Source organism: Echinops telfairi, unplaced genomic scaffold, assembly GCF_000313985.2.
Source record: "Echinops telfairi isolate 266 unplaced genomic scaffold, ASM31398v2 ScPeMD7_7424;HRSCAF=8462, whole genome shotgun sequence".
Classification (NCBI taxonomy): Eukaryota; Metazoa; Chordata; class Mammalia; order Afrosoricida; family Tenrecidae; genus Echinops; species Echinops telfairi.
Genome location: NW_022111324.1, coordinates 80,675,664 through 80,690,816, shown reverse-complemented (window position 1 = coordinate 80,690,816; position 15,153 = coordinate 80,675,664).

Sequence of the window (15,153 nt, the reverse complement as noted above, 5' to 3'; positions counted from 1 at the left end):
CATGGTTCTTCAGCCCCCACAGTGATGCCACTGTGCCTTTTTAGTGTGCTACTATATAGTGCAGGGAGCCCTGATAGCATAGTGATTATGAATTGGGCGCCTAACTACAAGGTCAGCAGTTCAAAACCATCAGCCTTTCTGCTAGAACACTGATTCTCAACCTGTGGGTCAAAACCCCTTTGGGGGTTGAACGACCCTTTCACAGGGGTCTCCCAATTCATAACAGTAACAAAATTACAGTTATGAAGTAGCAACAAAAGTAATTTTATGGTTGGGGGGTCACCACAACATGAGGAACTGTATTAAAGGGTCCCAGCATTAGGAAGGTTGAGAACCACTGTGCTAGAGAAAGGTGAGACTTCAAATTCCCATAAAGAATTACAGTCCCATAGCAGGGGGTGGGAATGCGAGAAAATGTTTTAAAGCTGATTGTGGTAATGATTGTATAATTCTGGATATTATTGAAATATTGAATTATATGATATGTGGATTATTTACCTCTACTAAGGTTAAATAAATAAATACATATGAATTTATTGGCTTGGAAACTCACAGGGGCAGTTCTACCCTGTCCTATAGGGTCTTTATGAGCCAGTATGATTCAATGGCAGTGAGTTTGCATTTTGTTTGTTTGGTTTTAGTAATGTAGTACCAAACCACCTGTAAATTAGCTTTCTCTTCCCAGTCGGATCATGAGGAACTCCCCATGAGGCCATAGGAGCAGACTGGGAGAGAGAAGGTAATGTGATAGGAATGGAGACCCTGGGGATTTGGACAACCTTCTCATGTAACTTGTCCCCTCAAGTACGGCTTGAGCTCAATCTCATATATACCACTTGCATTTAACAATGTAATGCCCCTGTGCACGTCTACCTTTTATGATTTTGTGACTGAGACAACACCTAGTTCGTGATTGTCAGCTCAGGCTACATAGTGAGGCATTCAGTCTCTACTAAGGCCGAGTAACAAACCAATTTCTCAAAAGGAGAGAAAGGTATACTGAAGAGGTGCACCAAATGTTGTGTCTCCTTTTTCAGTTGTAGGAGTGACCAGATGCAAGCACTTATCTTTCACTTTAGAAGAAATAGCTCCACATGTCCCACAGCGCTATCCCTAGAGATTTCACTGAGGTGCAAGGAACCTTCATTTTTGTTGGGTTAGTTTTCCACACAATTGTTTTACCAATATATCTAGAGTCATTACTAGATCCAATCAACACAAGGGCAAGATAATGGATCAATATGATAGTGCTGGAGAGTTGCTCTACTTTGAGGTAGGACAGTGAAGCTGTATTGCTGCTCTTGCATGTTAAAGACAAATTCCTCCTGGTGCTCCTTTGAAATAAGAATTGAGAAAAAGGAATGGGTTAGATTAGTAACTGCATACCAGGTACTAGGAAATTTGCTCAAATAGTGGAACGCCATCTAGAAGAGCAGCTACAATTGAGGTCACCTACTGGCCAGGCTTATGATAATCTACAAAATCTATCCCTAATTTTACACTGGCTAAATAGGCATATAAATGTGTTCACAAGACTACTATAAAGTATTGAAAAGCAAGGATGTTACTTTGAGGACTAACGTACACCTGACTCAAGCCATGGTATTTTCGATTGTCTCATGCATGTGAAAGTTGGGAATTGAATATGGAAAACAAAAGAAGAAGCATTTGCAGGTGGCCAATTGAGAGGTCTGCGGGGCTGGCCCCAATCCCAATTCTGTGGACAACCCCCCCCCCACACACACACACACACACACACCTCCTCAGAAGAATGCACTTCAGAGGACAGCACTGGGGCTACAGCTTGGGAAGAGGGGTGCATCTGATTAGCGCACACGGGAGAAACAAAAAGGGATGGAGAGGGAGGAAAGGACATCCTGGCCCACCAAGCCCCAAGGACGATATTCCTGCTCAGAGCAGACAACACACAGAAAGGACCATAGGGCCGGCCCCACCACAGACACAACATCCCTCACTAAACCATGGCACTGCGGGGGACAACACTGAAGACACAGTGTGGGAATTGTGCGGCCATTATGCTGGGGCGTCACACTAAGGACATGCAACAGAGCAGCAAGGGGAGCAAAGTGATGAAATTCCCAGGGAAAACCAAAAATAGACTTTGGAGACAGTGTGGCACCCCATCAGACTCAACTGGAAAACACTCATAAAGGCCAACAAACAGACCTTGAACTATTTACAGGCTTTCCCATTTTTGTCAGTGGCTTTCTTTTTGTTATTATTGTTTTATTTTGTGGTCTTGGCTTCCTTTGTTGTTTTATTTGGCTTTCCCTGGTTTTTGTGCTTATTCATGTATCTGCATGTCTATCTAGATAAGATAGGCGGGATAAATAATTTGGATATGAAAAGAACGTGACCAATGGTTCCGGGGGAAATGGGAGAAGGGGAAGGGGGAGAATGGAAGGGGGGAGAACCAACCCAGGGACAAGGGAACAACAAGTGAACTAAAATCAATGGAGATAAGGATGCCTAGTGGGGCTTAATCAAGGGCAATGTAGCAGCGAGGAATTACCAAAGCCAAATGAAGCCTGAACATTATGGTGGGACAAGAGGAAATTAAAAGGAAATAGAAGTAAGAACCAGGAGGCAAAAGACATTTATATAAATAATGAGGGGAATAGAATTATGTACTCATATCTATATGTTAAGAATTAAGGTTGCAGATAGACCTTGGACCTTGACTCAAGTACTCCCTTAATACAAGAACACTTTGTTCTAACTATTCAGCATTCTGTGATGCTCACCTTCTCAACATCATCACTGAAGACAAAATGGGTGCATAAGCAAATGTGGTGAAGAAAGTTGATGGTGCCTGGCTATCAAAAGTTATAGCATCTGGGATCTTAAAGGCTTGAAGATAAACAAGCGGCCATCTAGCTGAGAAGCAAGTTCACATGGAGGAAGCACACCAGCCTGTGTGATCATGAGGTGTCAATGGGATCAGGTATCAGGCATCTAAGACTCAGAACAAAATCATACCCAATGTGAATGCAGGGGGTTGGGGGAGGAATGGAGTGAAGACCCAAAGCCAATCTATAGACTGTTGGACATCCCCTCACAGAGGGGTTACAGGGAAGAGATGAGCCAGTCACTTTCCTCTAGCACTTTGGTGCTTCCTTCCCTCACTATCATGACCTCAGTTCTACTTTACAAATCGGATTAGACCAGAACATGCACACTGCTACAGATAAGAGCTCACAACACAGGGTATCCAGGATAGATAAACTGCTCGGGGCCAACAAGGAGAATAGAGCTACCAGGAGGATATGTGGGAAATCACTATTTCTGCATCCTTCAAGTTCTTGGTGGTCACACTAAAATCTGTGCAACCCTCAATCAATGTAGTATTGCTTTTGGTTTACTGTTTTGCTAGGTAAGGGAAGTTCTAAGTTCTTCCTCTTGGCTTTTCTTATTTATCACTACACACCTATTTTACATGTCAGCAATCCAATATGGGGATTGTTCCAGTTGCTGAATATGTCTATTTCAAGTATGTATTCTGAAAATCTTGGGAAATCACTAAAGGACGGGTCCAGGGCCCCAGTGGCTCCACTATAAGGCTATAAGCTAAAAGTCCATTAATAAATTGACCTACATACATTCTCACTCTCACTGGTGGGCCACAGTGATGCTACAGGTATCCAGGAATTAATGTCAGTTCAGAGCCAATATCTAGTAATTAATTCCCTTATTTCCTTTTGCCCCAGTGAACAGTTACTCTTGTGAAAAGGCCATAGAGTCCTTTGAGGAAGACTGAGAGAAAGAATAACAGTATACATTTTTGGCAGTCTAATGGGGTCCTTCCTCAAGAGGACACAGATTCCCCTTCATTTGAGGAATTGTGGTCTGCAAACTAGCACAGTTCTGGGAATTGATTGAGGGGCCATGACTCTTGTGATTCAAGTTAGGTTGCCATTAATTTGACCTAGAATTCTTCTGCTTGTACAAGTTTTGTACAGAAGTTAGTAAATTTCCGATCTAAATGAACACAAGGCAGACAATTATGATTACTACTCTTTGATTCTGCTGCCCATTACCGTAATTATGCCTGCCTGCCTTGTCTTTGCCAATTAAGTGCTACAACGTGGATCCTACCAACAGGGGGTCCACTCAGCTCCATTGTAGTTAGATGTATTGATTCAATCAAAGGATTCTCACTTTCATATATAATAACAATCACATCGTCTTCAAGGTTACTAGGGCTCTCTTCACAAGTGTATTCCTTGTCATTATGGTTGTGGTAAAAGATGTGTCCTCTGGGCACTCCATGTGTGAATATACGAATCTAGCCTGATAAATTCACTCTAACATGCTAATTTCCCTAAGCCTAAGGATTACTTTTTGTACACTGTACAGCACCAATAAAGTCAGGCTCACCTCACTTTATGTTTCATGCACAATTACCCCACCCCATTAATCACCATTCCCATTGATGTTCTCCAAGTTTATATTTGTATGTATTAGAGAAATCAACCAGTTCTGTTGGAGTGTAAAATAACTCTTCCTGAATCACACTGTGCTTTCTTGAACTTAGGCATAGTTCTATGTCTACAAGTAAAAATAGGCAGTGGGCTTGTGCCCTGGGAGGATTCAGCAAAGTTTTATAAGGCATATGCCCCCAGATAACTCTCTAGGCACCATCTCAGGAGATACCGTTGGGTTAATTTCATCAAATGACAGTGACAGGGATAATGATATTACTGGTAATGGCTTAGTAGACAAAGATAGAGTAATCTCTTCAATTGTATGGAACGGTGCTATTTTTTTTAATTTAATCATTTTATTTGGGCTCATACAACTCTCATCACAATCCATACATACATCAATTGTGTCAAGCACATTTTTACATTCGTTGTCCTCATCATTCTCAAACCATTTGCTTTCTACTTGAGCCCTTGGTATCAGCTCCTTATTTTTCTGCCTCCCTCCCTCCTCCCCCCTCCCTCACAAACCCTTGATAATTATAAATTATTATTATTTTGTCATGTCTTACACTGTCTGACGTCTCCCTTCACCCACTTTTCTGTTGTCCATCCCTCAGGGAGGAGGTTATATGTAGTAGATCCTTGTAATCGGTTCCCCCTTTCCGCCGCACCCTCCTCCACGGAATGGTGCTATTTGCAGGAGTAATTTCTCCACCCTCAGTTTTAGGATCTTAATACCATCACTTAGCCTCAGACAATTTTCAAGGTTGAGAAATTAATTCATATTACAATTCAGCCATACTCGTAAGACTCTGGGTTTTATTTTATCAATATCAGCTCTTTCACTACATTAGGCTTTCTTTTCAGCACACAAGTGGCAACTCTCAAGTCTTTTATGTAGCCCATGAGCTGGGGCCCTGATGCTCTGAGTTCCTCTCCTTTTCCCATCACGTTGTCTAGTAAAAGTAGGATCAACCAGCCAGCTTCCTTTACATCTAATTCTGATAAAATGATATCAGAGTGTGTAATATGCCTGGAGACTTGTCTCTCACAGATGCTTGAGCTCTTGATGACATTATTTTATTTCTATTGCTACCTCATGCCATGGATTAACAGTGCCCTCTTTACTGTTGGAAGCAGTCTGCAGTGCCTTCAGGAACAGCCAACCTGGAGAATCAATTTAGAAAACTCATCTTTACACTTTTGTTTCTCTAGAACCACTCTTGGTGCCAAATTTCTTAGGCTGCATTCTCTAGAGTAGCAAACCCAGTGAACCTTATAGGAGTGGACAACAACAAAAGGTTTGTAGGGAAAATTTGAATGAATAAATAAAGGAAGCGTTTTCTCAAGCCCCTTCATATAAGTATTTAGGAATATTTATCTCTAGGAAATGGCTCCCACCGTTGTAGAGGCTGGAGGTCCCAAGTAGGTGCAGGGGCCGACACACTCATAATGCTATGGCCACGGTTCTTCATACTCTTTCTAGTCAACGATGGAGCATGGTAGAAGTAGATAGGCAAGCCAATGAGTCGTAACTCCAACTGGCAATTTTGGCTCAGAGACTTTCCCGTAGGCTTCCTCTCTTTCGATTGTTCTGCAGTCTGAGATTCTACTAAAATTTCCTTGCAGTCCTCTCTCCTTCCATTCAGGGTCAGGCCTGAAGTCACAGTGCAGTCATCCTGGGGATGACGAGGCCCAGCACGAAGACAAAGGACCTTCCATGTCTGCTGATGGCAGAGGACAACGAAGGGTCATCTGACTGATTGAATTCAAAAGGAATATTAGAGAAATGACCTGTTAACTCTGAAGATTTTCCATTAGAAGAATGAAATAGTTGCACATATAGTTAGCTCTACATAAGCCCATGGTAGCAAAGGAGGCTAAGAAGCTAAAGACTTGTATTCTTATAACAGGGAACTCCTTCAGTGGTATGTAAGGAATTTGTTGTTTTGTTTTGTTTTGTTTAATATTGACAACTTTCCATAAAGAAATAAAAATATTTTCGCTTGACTGCATTTAAGAATACAGTATGTAAATTCAGAGAGTGATTAAGACCAACATAAGCATGTACTATATTGATGGATTTTAAAAGTTCTGTGTTACTGGGGAATATTTGTTCTTAGGAGGTTGCTTTACTTACATAAGCCTTGCTATTGTTGTTTTCCACATGTACAATGAAAAATATGTAGCTATATGACCTCTGTTTATATGTAAAATTCTATAATTATCTGATAATACAGGGACTTAAAAAGATTTCTGGAGAATGACGTACAAATGCGCTTTACACAATTGATGTGTGTATGGATTGCGATAACATTTGTATGAGCCCCTAATAAAATGTTTTTTTAAAAAAATAATAATAACCACAAAACAAAACAAAAAAAACAAAAACTGCACAATATTAAAAAAAAGGGTTTCTGGAAAAATGTAATTTTTCATTAACTTTCAAAAGCCCTCTTGTACACATGCTGAAAGCCAAACAAATGCCTGAAACCAGAAAATTTTTTCAGTTTTATACTAGTTTGGGATTGAATTCTGTCATTTTCAGGCATGGATCCCAATTACTATAAATAGCAAATGACTACCATGCCATTCCTACATTCCTGCAGGGACGCTGCTGAGCCTACTGAAAGCCAGCACAGTCCTCAAATGATGATTCTGATGATAGCCCTCAAACTAGAAATTAGGCCCCTTTAATTAACAGAAAAGGAAGAATTTTATCTTTCCATCCCATGCATATATCATTTGCGCCAGGCTAAGGGAGTCCGATGGTGCTGTGAGATAAGTGTTTGGCTGTAGTTCAAACCCACCAGGTGCTCTGAGAGAGAGAGGTGAGACTGCCTGCTCCAGGGGAAATTTGCCGTTTCAGAAACCCTCGTATAGGGTTGCTGTGAGTCAGAATTAAGTCAATCGATGAGTGGGAAGTCTTGAAAGAGGAGTTCTAATGACCTGATTAGACATGTAATAAACATTAAAAAAGAATCGAGTGACTCTTGGTTAAATGTTCATTAAGTTTATTGTTACAGCTCCTGGGTAATTCTGTATTAAACATTTATAGCTACAACTTAATTTACCTCTTGCTAGTAAAATAGTGTGTTAAACTCTCATTAATGTTGATGTGGAATTGAGGCACAGGACTGTGTGTTATTCTTGGTTTAAACATCTGCTTATTAAAAGAGGATGAAAAGTAATGGAACACTTAGAGTGAGAAAGCATTGATGTATGTGGCATTTTATAGATGCCTTGTGAAAACTAAAAACAAAGCAAATAAGAATGTTCCTTAGAAACATCAGAGCTCTAAAACTTGGAGAAAGATACCTGCCAGATTTTTCATAATATTTTTTGAGACCTCTGATCCATATACTACGAACCTTTCTTAATAACTGACAGTTCTCTTTGAAATAAGCTGCCTCCTTCACTATTTTCAAATAAGTGAAACCAGTTTACAAAAATTCATTGATGGTAGAATCTCAGGCAGTTACTTTTTCTTATTACTGCGTATGACCTTTATCATATTTAAATCTTATGTGATTCTAAATCTGGGGTCTTGTTGGTAATTTATCATTTAAGGAATATAATTTAATAATCATCTGTTACTATATATAGGTGGTTCTCATCATAGGATATCAGTGTTGTACTATTCTGGAATTTTTATTTCATTGGTAGGGACAGATCCAGATTTGGGGAGTGTATACAATGGTGGTGGTGGTAGTAGTGTTGGCGGTGGTGAACTCTTTAAGAAAAAGATTGCAAAACTATCAATACAATTTTAAATTTAAAAATGAATGTTTAGTATGAGAAAAAAATAACAAACTATGAAGTTATTTTTGTGAATTTGGTTGCGGTGGTTACATAATCTGGTGTCAATTTGAGGATTTAGAATGTAGGGGTGTAGTCTAGCCTGTCAATCAGGATATAGCTAATGAGGCCTCTGTGTGGACATGGCCTTCTCCTTAGGATTCTGGGAGCTCCTGTATTTCCTCCTCTCTGCTCACTCCCTGTGAGACATCCCAGTGGAGAAGACACATGGAGAGAGGCTGATGGTGCCAGACCTCTGGAGCTGGAGAAGCCACATGGAGACCCCTGCCAGTGCTGAGATGCTTACACCGCCACTGGATCCACAAGAACTTCCACCCACTGGCCTGTGATCTTCCTGTATTTGGTGTCATTCCATGTGTTTTGTGAGTCTGAAGAAGACTATATAGATTGGTACCAGACATCTGGGCTAATATTAGATTTATGGACTGGATCTGGACTGGGCTGGGATGTTTTCTCAATACTCAATTGCTCTTATATATAAAGCTCTTTCTTATCCAAGTGTGAGTCTCCCTGGATTTGTTTCTCTAGTCTACTCAGACTAACACATGGGTGAAGGGAATGAGAACCCCCCAGACTATTTTATTCTTCATCTTTAGTAGTTCTTTGCTTATCCAGTCTCATTTCTTCCTATGAAAAGTTAGTGATTGATTTTTCCATATTTTTAAAGAACAGTGTTGGAATCTGGATCTGGATTGCATGATAAATAGAGATCACTTTGGGTTGTAATGACATTTTCACAATGTTAAGTCTTCCTAACCATAGCATGTTGCTCCATTCATGGTCATCCCTTTTGGGTTTTTTTTGGGGGGGAAGGTTGTAGTAATGGTTTGTACTTTTCTTTGTACATGTCTCTGATATATATTTGGTGATAATTATTTCATCTTTTGGGTGGCTCTTGTAAATAGTACCATTTTCTTGATTTCCTCTTCAGCGCTCTCTTTGTTAGTATAAAGACCCACTTGAATCTTGTGTGTTCATCTTGCACCCTGTCACTTTGCTGATTCTTTTAATTAGCTCTAACAATTTTCTTACTAAGTAATGGGTATTTTCTAAATATAGGACCATGCTATCTACAAATGGGGTTGTGCTTCTTATTTGCTAATTTGGATGCCTTTAACTTTTTTTTGGTCTCATACTTTTGGCTAAGACTTACTTCCAGCACAATATTGAATAAGATTGGTGAACGGGACCCTTGTCTAGTTCCTGATCATAAGAGGAATGCTTTCAGTTACTCTCCAATGAGAGTAATATTGACTGTTGGCTTTGGATATATGCCCTTTATTATGTTAAGCAATTTCCTGTCTATTCTTATTTTGTTGAGTGTTTTTATTGTATAAAGAATGGGTGTTAGATTTTGCATCAATTAATAGCCATGTTTTAATATTTTTAAAAGGTAAGATTTTCCTAATTTATTTTGTTGAAAGCATATTAAAACATAGTTTCTACATGTACAATTTAGTGATACCGATTACATTCTTGCAGCTGTACAACCATTTTCACCCTCTCTCATTAACGAACTCATTACCCCATAAAGTCTCTATCTAAATTTTCAAGTATGCCTTTTAAATTTGAGCCCACATAGACTGGTGTTAAAATAGGGTAATGCTCAGGCTGGCAAGCTAACTTTAAGATGACTTGAGAGTATATTTTGTAGTGAAGAAGAAAAATTTTAATATCATTTTAGGTAACTGAGTATACTTCTTTAATACAACAGCCAAACTTGACAAATTGTAGTTTCACCAATACATTTTTTATACTATTACATTAAAATCAATTGGACTCTTTCACTTATAATGGATTTTTAGTAACAACACTTGGAAGATGTAATGTTTTATGCATTACTTCTAAATGTTGGCATGGAGTCATGTGTTGCTTTTATTTTATTTATGTAATGGATCACATTTTCAAATGTTGAATGATCCTTGCATATCTGGTATGAATCCCAAGTATTATTTTTAATGTTGTTGGATTATGTTGGCTAGAATTTTGTTGACAATTTTGCTTCTGTGTTCTTAATGGATATTGGTCTATAGATTTTTGTTTGGGTGGCTGTAGTAGGACAAAATCAAAACCCCGTAAGACCGACTACACAGTTCTATCTCCCATTTGATTGTGTTCTGTTTACTCTAAGTATGGGGATTGGTTCCAGGGAGGGCCTTCCTGGATCAATTCTTCCAAGTGCATATCCCTGCCCTTCAGATCATTAACTGTCATAGCACGGTAAGGTGGGCATCAAGGTACTAAATATATGGTGATTCTGGGTCCCTTTCCATTGGACATCCACCAAACCTTGATTTTCCCACAAGGTCCAATGACTGCCATTTCCACAGACCTAGGTCACTAACTCTCTGCTTTCTTTCCCATCCAAGTACCCCAGTTATTAGTCCAAGGGTGCAGGCAACTTCGAGGCAGGGCTCAGTTCATTCAGCGGGGCCTCTATGTTAAGTCCTTCTGATTTGGCCTCTGTGTTATGCCATGGCATTATGCCACGCTGCTCACAAGGTCAACTGTCAAGATCATCATGGTGCTTAGACTGCAGCTTAGTCCATGACGTGGTTGACCAAAGGTTGGGAAGAAACGAATTGGTAGTGTCTACCCAGGAACATAAAATCTGGCCCACTGTTTCCCTAGGTTCCCTACAATCATTGTTCAGCATCCCTTCCCGATGAAAAGTCACTTCTCCCCAATCACCCACCATACTCATGAACAGAACTATCAGGGTCTCCTCCAAAATGTAGATGATCCCCTCTCCTGGCTTTAGCTTGATTTTCTGGTAAGATTCTCCTTCCATTCATGTGTGTGTGTATATGTGGTGGGGGTGAGGGGGGCATTGATTTGCCCCAGCCTTGTCTTGATGCTGTGTAGCCTCCAGTGGATGGTCATCTCCCAGTCCCCTCTCTTGAAAGAGTGACCCCCGGCAATGTGAGGTCTCCTCCTGCAAGGTGGCTCTTGTGACGTGCGCAACAGGGAGGTGATGTGTGGTTCATGGCCGGTAGGTGGCTGTCTCAACTTTTGTTCAGGAAATTTGTTTAATTGGTGCTTCTTATAGTAGTGGACTCATACAATACTTGTCCTTTTATGATGCCTTACTTCACTCAGCCTACTGGTTCCCAGGTCACTCCATGGCACGCGGCGGTTCATGCTTTCAGCACTGCTTTATTAGGTTCTTTCTCTTGAGACACTAGGCTTATCTTGCTGCTCTTTTCCCCACTGTTGGAGATGTTGGGTTAAAATGTTGAGTCTGGCCCCTTCTTTTGGTTTGGCCTATGTATTTATTGCTGTAAATTGTCCTCTGAACATTGCTTTTGCTGTGTCCCAAAGATTTTGTTCATTGTGTTTTCATTATTTGATTCAAGAAAGTTTTTTACTTCATTTTTAGTCTAATTTTCAGTTGCTTTTAGTCAGAGTATTCTGTGTGTTTGATTTTTTTCTATTGATATTCCTACTGTTGATTTCTAATCTTATAGAATTGTGATCTGAGAAGATGCTTTGTAATATAGATTTATTCAGGCTTGCTTTGTGGCTTAATATAGGGTCTATTCTGGAGAATGTTCCATATGTGCTGTTAAGGACTGTATATTGTGCAGTTGTTTGGGGGTGTTCTGTATATATCTAGGAGGGTAAGTTGGTTGATTATGTTGTTTAATTCTTCTGTGTCTGTTGAGTTTCTTTCTAGTTGCTCTATCCTTCATTATAAATGGTATGTTGAAGTCTCCTGCTCTCATAAAATCACTATAAAATCACTACTCTCATAAAATCACGAAGGGGAACCCTGGTTGTGTAATGGTTACACATTGAGTACTGATCTGCAAGGTTGGCAGTTCAAAACCACTAGCCTCTCTTAGAGAGAAAGATGCTGCTTTCTACTCCCATAAAGAGTTAAAATCTCTAAAACTCACAGAGGCAGTTCTACCCTGTCCTATTGGGTCTCTAGGAGTCATAATTGATTTAATGACAGTGAGTAATTTGATTACAAGTCAAATAGACTCTGTGGCAGTGAGTGACTCTCTATGGCTGTCTCTCTCTCTTCAATTCTGTAAACTTTATTAATGTGTTTTGAGACCCTTTCACTGGTGCATAGATATTTATTATGGTTATGTATTTTTATTCAATTTACCTCTTAATGATTATACAGCTCAACCATAAAATAAAGTAAAACGGGTCATTTCTTGGTAATTTGCTTTTTAGACCTGTTCCTGACATTATTTGGGATGCAGCCACAGAAAAATCACATTAGATAGACCATATCAGCTTTAGCTTCTTAGATATGGTTGAATTTATAACATTTTGGTTTGCTCTCTAAAAGATCTCCTCTGCAGAATTGGAATGTCATAACAAGCTTTCTTATTGGAATACAAGAGTTATGTATTTAAATTACCCATATTTTGTGTTGATAATGACCTTTGTTTCGCAACTGTTCATCTGCTTCCTTTCCTATAATGCACATTGTTCTGCAGTCAGATCTTGTACCCTTTCTACCTTTCAGTGAACTCCCACATATCGCAGAGTATCACTCTTGCATGTCTGATATCACACAAAGTTTAGAAAATGGGGCCAGTGATTGTGATTTCTGAGCAACTTCACATAGTGAACAGTTTGACCAGAATTAATTGAGTGATCTGATCAGGACTTAAATCAGTTCCAGGTGTTTTCTGAATTGCTTGCCTCCACACTGAAGGAAAGGAATGTACTTCAGACTGGAACAAAAATTACACTCTACCAATGGAGAGAGGAGCATTTGCTGCCATTCTTTACAGAAGACACTAATTTAGCATTCTGTAATGACATCAGAAGCCTTCTGAATAAAAGTGGTCCTTCAGAATATAACCCCAAATGAGTGGGATCTTTTCAGAGAGTGTTCAAAACATAATTTGAAATGTATTCTTTAAAATAATGGCTACAAATATGGTTCCATTCCAGTTGGTCACTCCACCAGGATGAAAGAAGAGTACAAGACTATCTCTTTAGTCTTGGAAAAAAAAAATTACCAAGAACATCAAAGGGTGGTTTGTGTAGTCTTGAAGATGGTTCATTTTCTTCTTGGTCCACTAAGTGGCTACACAAAGTGTCCTTGCTTTTTATGCCTTTGGGATAGAAACATGAACAATGTACAAGAAAAGGTTAGTCTCAGTGGGAATATATGTTAGTTAGATGACAATGAAATCAATGAACCTTTGGCAGCATGAGATAGAACTATACTTCCACCAATACATATAAAGCTAAACCTGATGAAAAAATTTGTAAAGGCTTTCAAATGAAGATTGTTCATGCATTGAACACACGATGCATAAGTTACATTGTATTACTATGGGAATACTAAAGACAGGGGTTTTCTATGGTCTACAGATCAGACACCTTATAAATGACCCATATTTTATAACATTAATGAATCAAATCAAATCATGTGCTGATTGTGGTAGTTAGATAATTGCATGTAAACTTGAAAATGTAAAAAGGGTAGGGGTGGAATCTAATCTGTCACTCAGGTGACAGCCTATTGCTGTCTCCGTGGGGAAGGAACTGCTTTCTCTGCTGCCTTTTGGCCTTCCTGCCTGCTGGGATTCTGAAGCTGACCCTGGGAGCTGCTGGAGTCCTGCCATGTTTCCATAAAGCTTGGATTCGCACAACTCAGCACCCACTGGCCTGTGATCTTCCTGCATTCTGTATCCTTGCCTATCATTGCATGTTGCTTTGTGAGTCTTTAGAGGGACTGGTATCAGGTTTATGCACTTGAGTTGGACCGGGATGGGATACTTTCTTGATATCAAGCTCTTTCTTATACATATATAAATGTCATTGGGTTTGTTTCTCTAGACAACTCTAGACAACTCTACCTATCACATTCTTCTTCATTTGTTCTTGTTGTAAAAAGCTTTCTTGGCAACAAGAAGTCAAACAACTACACACAATTAGTAGTGGATGTGCTTGCATGTTAACTGCTGTGGCTGTAACATAAGGGTTAATGTTCATCATCTGCACAGTCACTTAAATCACTTTCCAAAAAATATTGGTGACTTAAGTGAAGAGCAAGATGAAAGATTTCATTACTAATATGTAAAAACAATAGAAGCCAGATACCCAAGAAGATCGGATGCACACAAAATATAGCAGACTTGTTGGAATATTATGTGGGATTGGCCTGGTAGGTCCAGTCTCAGAAGTCTTACAAAAGGAGCTACTTGTGTGTTGCATAAGTGGAGAGTTTGTGTCAGAAATCTGTGTTTTTGATGTGAAATAAGTAGATATTTTATCTTAATATCTTTATCAGGGGCTATAATATATCTAGGCAGATAAATGAATGTGATACAATGATCAGATAAATGAATGTGAACAATGATCTAAGTCCTAACGTGAGGAACTTTCTTTCACTGTATTGCTTTCCTTCACACTGGCCTTCACATCACAGGAGGCAGCGATTCCAGGCCGTTTTCTCTTCCTTTATTACCTGCAGCAGTATTTCTGAATCAGTGTCCCACCCTCCAGTCTTCTCATTTATAAATCAAATTCATTTCCCATCCATTGTCTAGAGGGAGCATATTTTTTCTGTTCCACAAAGAGGAATTTCTCTGCACAACGGAATCAACGCAAAAGGGGCAGTTTCTCTGAAGCTGGCTTCTCTTGGTGTTGAACGTGTCCCCTGTTCCAGCTTGGCTCAACATCTTCACCAGAATGTTTCTCCTCAGTCATGACCTCAGGAACCAGATCCGAGCAGAGAGAGCTAGATTTTCATATAGCATGATTTTCTTTTAATTTTTAATATGTTTCTTTTATGCTTAAAATATAGTAATTTAAGATAAACAAGTGGCCATCTAGCTCAGAAGCAACAAAGCCCACATGGAAAAAGCACACCAGTCTGTGTGACCATGAGGTGTCGAAGGGATCAGGTATC